Genomic DNA, 17,419 nt, shown 5'->3' with positions numbered 1-17,419 from the left:
CTTTGCTTTGTCTTTAAAGGATTTTGATGATGGCTGTGTCTTTTGTTCGCTGAAACCGTCAGAGGAATCATCGAAGTTGATGAAGTAACCAGATGCAGTTCTATCAATTGTTCCAATTGGTTCAGGATTTTAGTTTTTTGCATTTTCACTTGGTACTTCAGTATAGATTGGTGTCTCTCTGCTAAATGTCTTTATTTGGGTTTTCAGAGGTCTTAGTTCTATAGCATTGTTGCATAGTCCTTGTTGTTCTTCTGTAGGCGTTTCGAATGTGATGAGCCTCTTTGATAGGACCTCTGTACTGGTAGCAAACCTTGGTGTTCTGCTACTTATTGGGAGTCCACTTGGCCTACTGTTTGTTATCGGCCACATGTTGTGGTTTTACCAGGTCGATGGATACAACTCGGTTCTCCTTTTTTCCAGCAAGTGGCGGTAGTACAACTGATCTTGTCCCGTTGACAGACAAGACAGGAACTGCTTTTCTGTAAGAAGGCCCAAATTCCTTCTTTACCGCGATCTTCTCCCTGACTAGATCCCCGACTTTTGGAATCCAGACAGGTCTTGCTGGGACAGGTGGTGATTCTTCAGTGGTCGTTGGCTGTTGTTTCAACTCTATGTTGCTCAGGTCTTTTCTTGTTTTGTTTAAGTCCTGCAAAATAGCCAAACGGTCTTTGACATCAAAGGTTTTTTCTATTACCACTGAAGTCTGACTATCAAGGTCAGAGATCAACATCCTAGTTCCGAATAATAATTCGTACGGACTGAATCCCTTCAGAGAATTTCTTGGCAAGTTATTTAGACTACGTTGGACACTTATTAGATGTTTGACCCACCCAGCTCCCGAACCTAATATCCTTTCCATTATAGATTGCTTTCTGCCTTGGTTTTTTCTTTACACCATCCCATACCCTCAGGAAGGAAGTGAGAAGATTCCCGCTGGGCTGTGCTCATTTGGCCATGTTTCCCCCCCAGGCTGGATTGCCTGAGTGAAAGAAATGGTCGAACGTAGCATGCTCTTAGCGTATATGCCATTTAGACTCGCAAATCTTGTATAACAGTCCGGACGTCAGCCGAGTGCTGTGGATCTACATCATAAGTGGAACTAGCCTGTGTATGTTAATCGCAAGCCATTCTTTTTGTTGGTAATATTATCTGCCTTGATACGACGAGGTATTAAACTGCTTCTCTCCCCACTGCGATCTCTGTTGCAGTTTGGGCAGTTTTTTACAAACATGGTGTAGTGCAGGCTCATGCCTGGCCACCAGTACCGTGATTGTAATTCTTCCAGAGAATCTTTTAATTTAAGGTGTCTGTGACCCTTGCCCATGTGTGCGTCTGCGATTAACAAGTTTCTCCTGTCAATGTTTGGAATCACTCTATCCCCCACTCCAGGGATTCGAGCAAAAGGGACGGAGTTTGCATCGATTATGTATGTATAATTGAGTGGATAATTGATCGGTAACGCTGAGCAGTCGCCTTTTGATGACGTTTTCACCGCCAGCATTGTTTCGCCGTCAATGTATTTTAATGTACGCTTTTTTCGATCTACGGGAGCCGGTTTACTGGCTGCCGCTGCGGCTGTTTCAGCCAATGAATTCCCTACAACGTGAACGCCATCACGCTGGTGACTCAGTGAGTGTGTCACGTGAGTCTTTGGTAGTTCTTTTTTCAAAAGAGCTACTTGTTCCCAGAGAAGTCTCTGCTTTATTGGTGCATCTGTGTCATCTTTGTAACCGTTCTGAATCCATGTCTGCAAATCCTTGTTATATGCTTTGACGCAGTAATATGAATCTGACACTATAAGTGTCGGGAATTCGCGATCCGCATTATCTAGCGCCATTTTCAAAGCTAATATTTCAGTTTGTTGTTCTGAATTGGTTTCTACTGAGTGTGTCTTTGTTAATAGAGGTCTTAGTTTACCTCCGCGCCACACTTCTTTTGCAATCTCACATGTGGGATTGTATGCATGTTCTCCCCAAACTGAGGGTTGAGCATGTCCGTCTGTATATATTACACAGGCGTAATGTCGTAGAGGCAGAATGTCGATTGGCAGAGGATACGTCTTTTCATATTTTAGATTTTCCAATTCTTCTAGTTCTGGATCAAAGAAGTAATATACTTTGTCCGTTGTGGTTGAATTTACCCATTGTAACCATTCTGGATCCAATGTTGTTGTTGGTAAATTACACGGTGTTGTTAGTGCCTCGAAGGCTAATTCAGCTGTTCTGACTGTGATATGTCTACCATCAGCTATGTCTTTTTCTCTAGCTATTGCGGTTTGAACTGCTTGAACCATTTTTCCTTTGTTGTTGAATCTCTGTTCAGCTTTTGTGTACAAATGTGTTTTGAATGCAATTGGTACCTTTTCTCCCTCATTAGAGGTTAGGTATGTGAATCCGCATCTCCCTGGGATGACTCGGATCACAAGGTTGCGTGTATTATCACGGGTTTCTAATTTTGTTTTAATTAGCATGTCTGTTTGTAAGGATCTCAAAATTTCTGTGTGTGCTTGAGTCCAACTGGATCTTTTAAAGTCTGGTTTAATTAGATCATAAAGGGGTTTGACCCTTTCTGCGTAATTTGCAATATATGTTCTTCCGAAATTTAGGAAGCCTAGAATTGACTGTAGGTTTTTTAGTGTTTTAGGAGCTTGGATTACGGCACATTTCTCTAGGAAATTGTCTGCCAGGCTTTTACCTTCACTTGATAACTCATATCCTAAGAATAGGACCGTCAGATGGGCAATTCTGGACTTTTTGAAGTTGAATTTGTAACCCTCTGCAGCGAAACCAAGTATTATGGTGTTCACTCTTTTCAAGTGAGTCTCCAAGTCATCATCTGTTAAGTAAATGTCATCGACATAAGATAATGCTTCATCATCATATAGTTGTAGTAATTCTGTTACTCTCGCTGAGAATACCCCCGGGCTGTTCTTGTACCCCTGGGCTAACCGACAGAATTGTTTTTGAGTGCCATTTACTGAGAAAGCTGTTAAATATCTGCTCTCTGGTGCTATGTTTTGACAAAAGAATCCATTGGAGATGTCCAAGGTTGTTTTGTATTTTTTGCGCACTATGTTGTTCATTAGTGCAGCACTGTGTGAGTTTTGCACTGCAAAGGTTTTGCAACATGTGTTAAGGTGTCGGTAATCCAAAACTAGACGATATGAGTTGTCTGGTTTGGCGACCGGAAACAAAGGATTGTTCATTTGTGAGGTGCAAGTTTCAATCACCCCCTGGTATTCTAGCTGATCTAGTATTTCATTTACTTGTTTTTTAGCTTCTTGCTTAATTGGGTACTGCCTTTGTGCAGTTGGTTGTGATTTTAACTGGACTTTGTGAGGAGGAGAATCCTCATCCCATCCTACATGATTTTTATATAAAGCAGGTGCTAAGGCCACTGCCCACTTTCTAGCAAGTGTATATTTTTTATGAATCGGTATTTGATTCGAGAAGGCAGGCATAATTACTTCTTCGCCATGAGGGCACTCCCTGACAAACTCTGGTGGCCAGTCTTTTTCAGCTAGAAGGATGTCATAGCCTTTGGAGAGGTTATCCCAAAATAGTCCCCTAATTTTCCTAGTCTTATCTCCCTCTATACGTAATGTTATCTCGTATATTTTGTGGGGCTTGCTAACTCTGGTATCTGCAGTTTCCACTTGAAGGTATTCATTCGTGTCCACTGTCTCCAGATGATTCATAAGGACTTTGCGAGCTATGCTCACCTCTGCTGCGCTGTCTAGCATTGTCTGAGCCCACTCTCCGTTTTTCAGTTGTGTCCTCAGTATTCTCGGCATTTTTAACTACCTTGATACTGGCTACCTTCTTTTTTGGAAATTGTGATTTCTTTTTCAGTTGAGCAGGTTCCTTGTCTTTGGACTTGGCGTGCTCTTCTGATCGTCCTCTTCTTTCCAATTTCTGCGAGGAATTCTGAAAAGATTGAGAGGGACGTGTATCAATGTCTTGATATCTATCAGGTTTTTTAATATTATCCCTATTTCTAAGGTTATATCTATTCCCAGAGGGGTCACTCTGGGGTGACCTTTGTCTCGGGTTTGGAGATTTCTCTCTTCGCCTAGGAGACCTTCCTCTGGACTGGAATTTCTTTTCTTTAGGATTGGATTGTTTATTTCCATCCCAGTTCTTTTTTGGTGAATTATTATTATTATTAAAAAACATTTTTTCTGGACTTGTAGTCAGTTGCGGTTTTACTGGTATTCCACCTAGACTATCTCTGCCTAGTTCTTCATAGGATTTTTCTATGATTCTGGCAATTTCAGCTGGTTGGTCTGCTATATCTGTCTCTTTTAACCTCTGGCGGATCGCCACGTTTGCTGCTTCACCTTTTATGTTGGCTAATAATATAGCCGAGACCTGCTTGAAGTCTTTCAGTAATTTCATACCAAGAGTTAAAGCAGGTTCTGGACCGTATTCATCTTGAATTTGTTTTAGCACATCTGGTATTACCGAAATGGATGGAACACCGTGCGTTTTTGTATAGATGGAAGCAAAGACTGTACCCCAAGTGTCACAGTCCTCAATGTGTGGTGCGATTCCCATTGGGAGACATATAGTCAGAATCCTGTGTTTTTCTAATGGGGTGGTGTCAGGAAACACCGCCTCTATTTGGGTGATTTTCTGTGCCAACCAGAATGGTATCTGTTCCCGTTTAGCTGGAACTTTACCTAGGCAGGATTGGATGTTCTGTGGTGTAATTTTATTTGTGTTCCCCTGGTGAGGGGTCAGCTGTGGAAGTTTAATCGCTGGCTGAATTGTTGAAGTCCGCATTACATACTGAACTAATTGTCTGTGAATTTTTAGTAGTTGTTTTAGCTGTATTAACAGCTCTGCTGCAGGCATTCTTTCGATGTCTGGATGTGGTGTGTATCCGGCTAAGACCGGCCACGTTGCTCCTGGTCTTCCTAAAGGACCGAGCCTTGTAATGTGATTGTTATGTTTTAGGGCGCCATCAAATAAGAGCAAATGCTCTTGGAATTTGAGTGGTACTTCCACCTCCTCGAAAGGAGTGTACTCATTAGGAGGTTCCTCTACTTTGTAATAGTGGAAGTACTTTGTTACAGCATTTGCTGCTGGAAAATGTATCCATGTATAGTATACCTCTGTCTGCCGATATTCGTGTGCCTCAATTACGAATATGACTGTGCCACCTCTAGGTGTCAGTCCATTTTCTATAAGTTTTAAGGTTATAGATCTCCTTTTAAAGACCGGAATGAGTATTATATCCGCGTCTGCTGCTTGCATGGTAGCATCAGCATCTGCTATTTCAGTGGCTAATCTAATTGCCTCTCTTTCTCCATCACTGTCTCCCATTTTACTGACAGGATGGTATTATTTTTGTTTGCAGATCAGGTTTCTTATGGAAACAGAGATTAGATGCACAATATTCTGGAACTGTTTTATCCTTCAACGTTGACTAGACCAAGAACCATACATAGGAGTTCCCTCCTGCGAGGTTTTGGAGGATATAATAACCTTTCACCCACTCCAGACGTCTTTGGAGTATTTGGGAAAAGGGGTCTGAGTGAGAAAGCACGACTGAGTTACTCTAAATGTCTTACGTTAGTTTTATCGCCCTTTCCAAACGCGTTGGGCGCCATGTAGTGTAGCTCCTATTTTCCCAATAGGCTCTGCGCATTGGAATAGTACCTACAGCAGTAAAGGCCTAGACCAGACGTTAACTAGGTCTACTACTGTCGATACTAGACTTAATTTTTGGGTTTGCCAGCTAAGCTCAGAGTTCGCTAGAAACTTTCTCGAATGTTCAAGGAAGGATTAACTCCCCTGATTAGACAAGAAGGGATTTAGTTTCTGACAACCATAGAACATGACAACTTTGCTCTCCCCTAATCAAGAGTCAATCTCAAGAGTCGTGTGAGCACAAGGCAATTATTTTACTCAGTCAGTACGTGCATTCTTAGTCTCATCAGAATGTAGAGAAAAGGAAGAGACGGGCGTGTTCAATAAAAGATGTTATTTATTGATCAGTCTCTTTTCTCGTACAAGAGAAATGGATCGATATTATTGCAATACTTATTGTTAAGTAAAGTGCATACATTAGAAGCAATAGTATAAAATAATACTGTAAAAACATTGATATGGTTTCTGAGCCATATGATGTTTAAAATGATTAAAATATATTTACATACACATATACATTTGACTAAACGTACTCAACTGGTGTTTCTAAATACGCCTACCCCGTGTACCTGACCTAAGTCTAATGCGTGGGCGGGAATAGAAAGTTACAGTTTAAGTTAAGTTTGTTTTTGCCAAGTGAATAACTAAAGAATTCTCTGTGAGAGGTTATTCAGTTCTGTACCTGGAATTTAGGATGAATGAGGAATGGTATCTCTTTCTCTGCTCTCGATATTCCAGGCTGCCTGCGAGGGCTACCAGGAAGCGCCGGTGCTGGGTCTCTCGGCTTGAGATAGCAGCGCGTCTCTCAGCGCGTCAGGAAGGCGGGGCTGTTGCCTGCGGGGTCTGCTTCTGCTCTCGGCTTCGGCAAGTAGGGCTGCTCCGTCTTGTCACCACGCGTGTCTTTGCATAGGGCAAGGTCGGCAATATTTATACCTTAAAGGTGCCGGGATTGACGTAAGGATGGACATAGGTACGTCAATAAAGATGTCATACGACTTGCTCGTTAGCACATTCTTTTGCAAAAGTTCTCTGTGAAATCAAAACAATGGCCGCACGGATTATCCAGGTTGTCATAGGTTTGATTTGTTATGAGAACGTCGTATGCCTTATCAGGGGCTGGAGGAATGTCGCTTGTCTAATTAGATCTCAAGCGTTATGACCTAATCAGATAACACGTTCCTGTGCCGTAGTGTGACTGCGTCAGATAACGGTATCTGCATCATGGGGGTTTTCTTGCCTCATGGGCTGACTGTTAGTTAACTAGCTAGGTAGTTTAACCAGAATAGGGTCAGGAATAGGGGGATCGATTCAGAACCTATAGAAATACACGACAGGATGGCCACACCAGTACAGCAACTTGCTAGACATCACCTCGGTGCCATCCGGATCTCGGCGCCCCACTGCAGATGAAGTGCCTCTCAACTATGAAACCACCACGGTGCCATCCGGATCTTGGCGCCTTGTGCTGGTTCCGGCCTATTCACACATCGGTCCGCTACTGACGCCATCTCACAGGCTAATGGGGCGCCCCACGCCGAGTTTCAGCATTGTAGGATGACCACACCAGTACAGCAACTTGCTAGACATCACCTCGGTGCCATCCGGATCTTCGCATCTCAACGCCTAGTGGTATCTTCCATACAGAAAATATTGTTGCGCTGCCTTTGGCCCCATTCGCACATTGGTCCGCTACTGACACCATCTCACAGGCCAACAGGGCGCCCCACGCCGACTTTTACCATTGTAGGATGGCCACACCAGTGCCACAACTTGCTAGACACCACCTCGGTGCCATCCGGATCTTGGCGCGTTGTGCTGCCTTCGGCCTATTCGCACATCGGTCCGCTACTGACGCGAACTCACAGGCCAACAGGGCACCCCACGCCGACTTTCAGCATTGTAGGATGGCCACACCAGTGCTGCAACTTGCTGGACACCACCTCGGTGCCATCCGGATCTTGGCGCGTTGTGTTGCCTTCGGCCTATTCGCACATCGGTCCGCTACTGACGCCGCCTCACGTGCCAACGTATTTTCTCCGCATTTTATACCCTATGCCGCATAACAGGTCATGTGACTTGTTTATAAAACTTTTCATTGGTTCATTTTACTTTTTGTTTCCTAATGATGGAAGGCTTGATCATATGACCTAAAAACAACACTTTTCATTGGATGAAAACTTTTTTTTTTCCCCAAACGATGAAAGCCCTACCTTGTTTCTGGATGTTTCAGACTGAAGCTGGCGTCACCATGAAAGCACCACCATCTCGTGGCTCCGTCGTAGTCATTCCGCGAGCAATCATGGCAGCCGCTCCCCACCAGAAGCCTGCAGGAGTCGGGGGCCCCCAAAACTTTTGATGAATCCTCAAGGCGGAGGGGACGCTTTCGAGAATGGGGTCCAAGACCTAGGAGACAAGCGTCCGATTTCCAAGGTGTCCCAGGGCCATTTCAGTGGACCAGGCCCAAAAAGGAAACAGCCTGCCGCCATTTTGAGAGTCCTGTGACAGCCGCCTATCGCTGCACCGCAAGAGTGGGCACAACTCAGCTGAATTGCGGCTTTTGACACAGTGGACCAAAAGCGGACGGAATGGCAACTGAAACGGTAAAGGGGCGCCCCACTACAACAGACGAGACTCCACCTGGAGAGGCCCGTTCACGCCGCCTCCCCCGGGGCGCCCCACGCCGTTATTCGGAGCAGCATTGTAGGATACCAAAACCAGTGCGGCAACTTACTGGACATCACCTTGGTGCCATCGTTCTGCTGCCTTGGAACTATTCGCACAACAGTTTGCTACTGATGACCCACCCCCCGCGACGCCCCACGCCGGATGCCGAAATCAGTGAAATCTGGACGTTGTGCTGCGTTGGGACTATTCGCACAGCCGACCGCTACTTCGTTGTTTTTCCCTAAAAATGTTTATATGTTATTACTGTTTTTGTTTTCTTGTATATATTTATAAGTTATTAAAGTTTTATAATCTTACTACTTTGTTGGAGTGCTATATATTTTTAATGTGACACATAATTGTAAAAACTTTGATGTACAAAGAGTCATCCCTGGAATCTTCCGCTTCAGGCTCGGTCCCCTCCCCAATCACAATACAGGATGGTTTTCAGATAATAGGAACGCGTCTGCTGTGACGGATCTCATCAAGTGTGGGCCTTGATCTACTATAACTCCTTTGAAGAGGGGTGATTCTTTACAGCTGGGGCCATAAACTACATCTGCAGGGCTAGCTGATACCCTAGGACCGGCCTGGACAATCGGACACAGAGGAAAAGGAGTGTCAGAGGGTGCGGTAGTGAATAGGGCGAAAGGGAGGTGTCGGGCGGGCACAGGGTGTGATTCTCAGTGAAGAGCAGCGCAGATGGGGGGTGGTTTATTACCCATGCATAAGACAGAGAGCGGGGGTGACCACTGCCTGGGGGAGATGCTTGCGAGGGTGGGGAGCCATGCTAAGGATCGACAGCGTGCAGAGAGTGGGTCTGCTCAAGGCATCTAAAATGACTGCCGTGCACGACAAAAGTGTGGCATTTGAAAAAAGGCAAGATGGCGCAGACAATGTTTTTCAACACTTCCTGATTTCCTTCGAATCGAACGTTAACAGACGTTGGGGCATATTACCAAAGTTAAGCGATATTTATCCCTAACGATGCTTAGCAACGAATTTTTTACCGCTAAGCATCTTCAGAAATTATCGCAGATAAACCTTGCTATTATCAAGGTTTATCGCAAATACGATAAAAAACGACCGCAATGCATTAATATCGCTGAAAACTCAGCGATATTCATGCATTACCGAGCTAATGCTCTTAGCCATGTTATCCACCTCCCATTGGATAACATGGCTAAAAACTGCTCAGGGCAGGTGGTAGCTTTTGGAGATATTCGCGCTTATCGCGAATATTTCCAAAAGTTGGTAATAGGAGATAGCGATGTTAGCGACTGTTTCCAGTCGCTAACATCTTGGCATGCCCACTTTGCATGTCATTAGTGATAAATATCACTCACATGCAAAGTGGGGCCCAAGATGGTCGCTATCTCCTACTAGCCGTCGCTAACTGGTGTTAGCAACAGCTAGGTAATACAGAGATCATTTTATCTCCGCGAAGCGGAGCGCTGTTACAGATATATATCTTGTTTTTGAACGTTAATTTCTCAAAATCCACTGAAGCACATATATTGAGACCTAGCAAAGGCACATCGAGCTACCAGTCCCTACAATTTTGCCAAGTTTCGTGCAAATCCATTCAGCCGTTCGATTATTATTATTCTTTTTTTTTTTGCCCCGCGGGGCCCTTTTAAAACCTCCACATCAAACCTAAGAGGTCAAGGAGGATCTACTATGCCCCCTTATGGTCATTTGCCCCTTCGCTTTGGCCTCCTCTTGTCTCTCGATCCTACCGAGAGACAAGATGGCGGCCGCTACGGACTGTTTGCAATGTTTACAGACGCCGGAGAACCAATCAGCTTCGCAAACCTCCGTTACGCGAAGCGGAGCGCTGTTACAGATATATATCATTTTTTGAACGTTAATTTCTCAAAATCCACTGGAGCACATATATTGAGACCTAGCAAAGGCACATCGGGCTACCAGTCCCTAATATTTTACCAAGTTTCATGCAAATCCATTCAGCCGTTCAATTATTATTATTATTTTTTTTTTTGGCCCCGCGGGGCCCTTTTAAAACCTCCACATCAAACCTAGGGGGTCAGCGAGGATCTACTATGCCCCCTTATGGTCATTTGCCCCTTCGCTTTGGCCTCCTCTTGTCTCTCGATCCTACCGAGAGACAAGATGGCGGCCGCTACGGACTGTTTGGAATGTTCACAGACGCCGGAGAACCAATCAGCTTCGCTTCACAAAGCTCCGTACCGCGTAAAGTCCGCGAACCAGAGCGCTGCCCGGTCCGCTGTTACAGATATATATCTTTTTTTGAACGTTAATTTCTCAAAATCCACTGAAGCACATATATTGAGACCTAGCAAAGGCACATCGGGCTACCAGTCCCTACAATTTTGCCAAGTTTCGTGCAAATCCATTCAGCCGTTCGGGCTAAAAGTGAGGCCAACCGCCCTATGGAAAACTCAATGTTAAAAACACGTTTTGGGACCTCCCTTTTTTCTCGGCCCCCCCTTGACGAACCCCCCCCAAATTTTCAAGGGCTGCTCAGAAACAAAATGTGCCATTTTCCTGAAAATTTCAGCCAATTCCGTCCACAAACGCCAAAGTTATTAGACATAGAATTTTCAAAAATCCCATAGAGAAAAAATCCTAACTATATATACCTACGGGCGACTGCCAGTAGGTAATATATATATATATATATATATATATATATATATATATATATATATATATATATATATATATATATATATATATATATATATATATATATATATATATATATATATATATATACCTGCAAAAACAATGTATGCAATATCAAACTGAATGGTAATTGAGGTTTCATCTTAATAGGACTTTGTGGTAACTTAATGTTCAGATGATAAAACACATATATAGTTCATATGCTCATGCCGATGTGTTAATTATTAGCTTGTGAGGGAAGTGCTATAAAGTAATATGCAAGTGCAAAATAATGCAATTCATCAAATGTTACCAACTATTGTCCATCATAGTTGGCAATCTAAAAATAGCCATAGCCAAAGGCATGCCCATTTCATATGTAAATAAAGTGTGAGTGCACTGTAAACATATGACAGAGTGCAAAAATCATGGCAACTAGATTTATACCTAACTAGATAGTGCAACTAGTATGATATGTATATAAATAAAGTGCAAGTGCCATACTGAAACATATCACTAGTGTAAATCAATAGATGGCAATGCTGCTTATCATGGAAAATACTAACAAATACAGTACATAAATCAGACAGGACCTAAAAAGAACAGTTTAAAACCCTTCTAAAACCAGGTGAAACCCAGTTAAAAATGAGTTTAGACATTGATTGAAAAGCCAGCACCTGTTCAGAACAGGAACATCCAGAACACCAACTAATATTAATGAATCATATTGACAACAATCTATAAAAAGGTGTGCAGATCTTCCCCTGTATTGAGGCCATTAGGCATCTTAGTGTCTAATAACAGGATACAATATGATTCTAACTGACGGAGTTTCTTCTCTCTGTTGCCACCTCTGATTGACTTGGGCACCAAACCTATCACAAAATAGCTCAAATCATTAAAATTGTTGGTATGCACTAATTTAAAATGACGAGTAACAGGATAACCTGCAATTTGGTACCGCCGATATATTGGAGATGGCATCTATGTTCTAGTATGTAAACTGCAAAATCCGTTCTACACGTGAACTGTCCCTTGATTTTGGTTAGTTTTGACTCAAATGCTGTACTATATTGTGTAGAATTTTGACCGAATTTGCAGGCATGGCACGAGCTACATTTAAAGAAACCGGTCCTATTGGATAACCAAGTGCTAGGAGTACTAACCTCTGGACTAGTTTTCACAAGTGCGTCCCTCGAGAGGGTGCACGCCTGAAGGTTAGAGAAGGAAGATCTGGCACAATGTCAGAGAATGTTAAGTCTGTCAACACTAAAGGCCAGTTTTTATAAATAATCTTCCTTATTTTCTTTTTCTGGCTACTATAGGTGGTTATCAATCTAAAAGAGTCAATAGGTTCAGATTGATTATTAGAAGTCTCAGAAATGTTCGAAACGGTATTGGGAATGGTGTTCTGTAAACATGCCTCTCTAATGTGGCTGTTGGCCATGGACATGGATGCTTTCAAATATTTAATTTTATAGCCCGAGCACTAAAACGTTGTAGAGTTTCCGACTGATAAAGTTGGAGATCAGCATCAGAACTACAGATTCTCCTAATTCTCAGAAACGCGGCACATGGAATGCTCCTGATCAAAAGGGTAAGGGTGGGAGCTGCTGGCATGAAGTACAGAGTTTCCGGCTGTACTATTTCTGTGGAGCTTAGTGTGTATAGTATTGTGCTCAATATATATCTTCACATCTAAAAACTGTACACATTTATCGCTGATGTGGGCAGTGAAATTCAAAGATAGCAAATTAGTATTGATAGTTTCAACAAAATAATTAGCAAACTTTATAGATCCTTTCCAAATTACACAGTCATCGTCTACATATCTCCACCAATGGAGTATATGTGTATCATACATTGCTTTATGAGTACTCCTGAGGACATGTTCTTACCGCCAGGCAACGTGAAGACACGCATAGCTGGGAGAGAAGCATGCCCCCATCGCCACCTCTCGTAGCTGTTGGTAGATCTCTTTGTTAGAAAATAGTTGTCAATGAGGCATGTCTCTATCATTTTTAAAATCATAGCATTATGTTGATAAAAATGAATACTGTGTTTAGATAACAAAATACTTGACTGCTTCAAGATCATCTGAATGGTGAATACTTGAGTACAAGGAGCAAATGTCCATTACAATAAACAAACAATCCTCCTTCCATTTGGCGGTTTGCATTTTGGAAAGGAAATGGCCAATGTCTTTAATGAAGGATGGAAGATGGGTAACAAAGTCATTCAAAAAATATATTTTAGACATGGGCTCTAAGAGACTTTTCTGAGCCGATTGTATTGGTCTCCCTGGTACTGGTGTGCTGTTTTTATGAACTTTTGGAATGAAATATAGTACTGGTGTTGCCGGATGATCGTTCTTTAAAAAGCAGCATCGTTTAGGTGACGTGAAGCTTCCTCCATGTACAGGACTTTTGGCCACAACACTATATTGCCCCCATTGTCCCCCTTGTTGATAATCACATTGCAGTTATTTTGTACTTTGTGCATACGAATCTAATATTGCACATCCAAATGCCTTCTTCGCTTCTGTGTATGCAAGACACTTTTATTCCATTTCCCGAGGTCCTCAATGACACAGTCACTGAATATGTTGATTGCATCTTTAGGTATGATCCGAAGGAAGGTAGAAGGCAGACGACAGGGGCTGATGGATGGACTGTTGCACCTGATACCCCGTTTTTGTAACTCCTCTTGTATGGTGCATATAGTGTTGTCATCTTTCTGGTCAAAAGAGTGCATTGATCTAAGTACATTTATGTCCGATACCTGGAGGATGGAGCAAGACATGCCGGGTTGTGTGATAAGGGAGGCAGCCTCTGTTGCTTTGTTCAATTTGAAATGCTTGAGGTGCATGAGTTTGCAGGTAAGTTTAAATACATCCACTCTGGATTGCACATGTTTAAAACTGTTAGTGGGGCAAAAAGACAGTCCAAGTGTGAGCAATTGTATTTCTGCCGTTGTTAGATCTGTGTCTGAGAGGTTGATGACAGTGTTATCAGGATTTTTTATTATTGTTGTTTCTGAGACCACTTCTTGACTCTGCCCCCTCTGCCTCTGTTGCTGCCTCCTGAGTTTGCGCCTCTTTTTTCTGCGTTTGTTTCTCCTTTTCTCTTCACAGGATTGCAAGGCCTCAGTGTTTGACGGCGGTCTTCCTATAAAAAACCCAGGAGCATATTATCAAGGAAGGCGTTAAAATTATCTCCGGTTTAGCGGCAGAAAACTGCTGCTAAAGCGGCGATAATGGCGATAATATGCCCTGGAGAATTCCAATAGAAGCCCATGTTCACACCAGAACATGGACTTCTATTGGAATTCTCAAGGGCATATTATCAAGCCCATTATCACCGCTTTAGCGGCAGTTTTCTGCCGCTAAACCGGCGATCATTTTTAACGGCATTCTTAACAATATGCCCCTCAATTTTTCTCCTGGCATGAAATTTGGGGGCAGTTGTGCCTGCAAGCTACTATCCCTACTGCTGTCTGAATCACTGCTGCTACCGCAAGAACTAATATCAGTGCAAGATGATTCCAAACCTTATTGTGCCGGTGAGGCAGTGGCAGAGGTTTTTGTAGCCAATGCTTGCCTCTTAACAGTGTCAAATTTCTTCACAAACGTAAAAACTTAGCCCATTTCATAGTACTTTTTATCACGGGTGAATTTAAATATTTTCCATGCCTTGATTGTCTCTTCATGTTTACTTAACCGTACATCAATCTCCTCACGGCCTTTTTAAATTAAGTCTTTTTCCTCATCTGCTTCCAGCAATTGATTAATCTAATTGATTTCCTTTTGTCTATTTCCGCATATTTGATCAGGATAGACACCATATTCATTGAAGCTTCCAGGAGTGTAGCCCACTCCTTTAACATAAGTGGGTTTGGGTTCTCAAAAGATGGCGCTATCATTACTCATAATCCTTGCAGGATTCTGCCCACTTCTTTGTACTTCTCCAGGGATTTTTTCTCCCACCATTTTGTGAGCTCCATACTTAATAATTTTTCCAGTTTCTTAGGCAGTGACTTGACATTGTTATTAGAGTTAGAGTTTATATTTTGCCCTTTTGACACTTCATCAATTTCAGGTAAATTCAAGAAAAGGGCATTTGACACAGCATCTCGGTCCCGCAGAGCGTCTGCTGAAGAAGTAATTGTTAGATGGTCTGCAATAATTGTGGAAAGCACATGAATAATTAGATGAGAAAAAAGGAAAATGTCTGCCTATATTGGCATGGACTTCTAAAGCCACTCCTACTCTTGCCAGCAACAGGAACACACAGACAAAAATAGCCAATGATAAGCCCCAAAAATAATTTTAAAAAATAGGTCTAGCACAGTAGCAGTGATAACATGAAAAAATATATTAACACACACCAATTTCCTACAGCAGACGAGGCCCCAAACAGGAAAGCACCACAGTACAAAGAAAGAATTCGGTCACAAATTATAAAAACATAAGGAAAAATTCAAATATATATAAAACAGCCTCCAACTTCCCATGCCTCCACCATCCCAAAAAGTACCATCGTACTTAGACATGTTTTCTTTCCCATGTGTGGCTGCAGTCACACCCTACTCCCAACTACAGGCCAACCAGCAACAAAAATACAATGAAAAACGGAACAAAAATAGTGTTGTTTGCCTTCCCTCCAACAACAAATATTTTGCTAAGCACTACAATGAGCGCACTTGATAGTCCCAAAGAAATACAAAAGTGCTAAGGGGGTGATGATTATTGTAGTCAAAGGTTGAAGGATGTTTCCCTCTAGATTCCAAATGACCAAGGGCTGAACAAAGAACAGGACATAGTCATCAAGAGATGAAGAGCAAGTTGATACTGAATGTAGAGTAGCCTCACTCTTTATGGCAGGCACATCCTCTATAAACAAACAATGTTTCAAACCGGGTGTTGCTACGCTCCAGCATTAAGATTTGTAACGGAAGGAAGTGCTAATTTATGCAGCATCACATAATGACATAATCTGAGGCATCATGCTTCACTTCCATAATGTATAAATGTTGTAAAGTATGCGAGATGACACCTGCAAAGTGAAAATTACTCCTGGGCCTATTAGACTGCTGTTTCAGATAGTTAACACTTTTGAAATGTGTATATTGAAAACCAAATGCATGCATGCCTTACAAATGTTTCCTTCTCATTTTTCCCATCGTTCCTAATTCTTGAGAGTGTCAATTCATATTTTTGAGCGTATTAGTTGTCAGGATACTCTTAAAATATCTGTCTTGATTTTCAGGAACAACGGGCCTCATCCTTTTTTTTTTTTTTTTAAGAAAACACACCTAACTTTTGCAGGTAGAGTGAACTGCATGAAAAGGGCTGGTGAAAGAAACAGTTTTTTAAACAAATGATTATTCATTTTTACTTGGAAAAAACCCTCTTACAGCTCAAATATGTTTGACCACCTTTGGTAGCAATAATTCTAATGTGAGACAGTTGCTATTGAAATCATGGAGGCAAAAAATGTTATTGTGTTTTCCCTATTTTGACTTCCACAACAATTCTTCTGAATGAATTTATGTGGTATCACTTTCTCATATAAATAGGAATTATTTGTACAGTTTATTGTTCTGATACTAGTATTATCACAATAACACCTCTAGATTCTGACCACGGTAATCACGGAAAAAAACCTTTTTGTTGCTTTTCTGCTTTCAAATCTCACAGATTGTGTTTCATTTTCATGGTTTCATGCAAATCTGAATGTTTATGAAAAGATTGTCATACATGTTAAGCCATCCTATGTTTTCTGCTTGAATGGGCTGACTTGGAGTGTAATGGTAACTGTAATCCGAGATATTCAGAGAAAGTGTTAACTACACCATTGGAGAAGTGTCCACCTGTGGAAAACTTGTGGATGAATTATGCCGTATGTCATATTATGCACATAGCATCATTCATTCTGCATGGGAATTCGCACCAGCTGATACACGTCCAACACAAGACATACCCTTTGCTTCCCAAATATGTGAATTTAAGTTACAACCTAACACTAAGGTCCTCGTTACGAGTTCCATGTCGCAGGAGGTTTCTGTTTCACTCACCCACAATTAACTGAAATTGAAGGGGATTGCAGGTCACATCCTGGAAAATTCCTGAGGAATGAGGAAATTGATATTTCTTGTTTCGAGTCTCTCAATAATTCCACATTCTTCCCCACACTTTCCTGCAGCTAAAATCTCTGGGGGAAATATAATACACCCGTTGTGTTTCAACAGCCTCATGGGAAACACCGGATGGGACCAATAACCATGTGGCACTCATAATGAGGACATGAATTGTTCCTTAGACTTATTGAAGCCCAAAGGACAGGGAATCATGCCCTGACAGGGATTAAGTTTGGGTGCAGCCCTCTCTTGATATAGGGGGCGACTCCCTAATAGGGCCAAAATAAACTATCAATTTTCCTCCTCTTATTAAA

Source organism: Lissotriton helveticus, chromosome 11 (assembly GCF_964261635.1).
Source record: "Lissotriton helveticus chromosome 11, aLisHel1.1, whole genome shotgun sequence".
Taxonomy (NCBI): domain Eukaryota; kingdom Metazoa; phylum Chordata; class Amphibia; order Caudata; family Salamandridae; genus Lissotriton; species Lissotriton helveticus.
Note: the sequence above shows the minus strand (reverse complement) of the source record.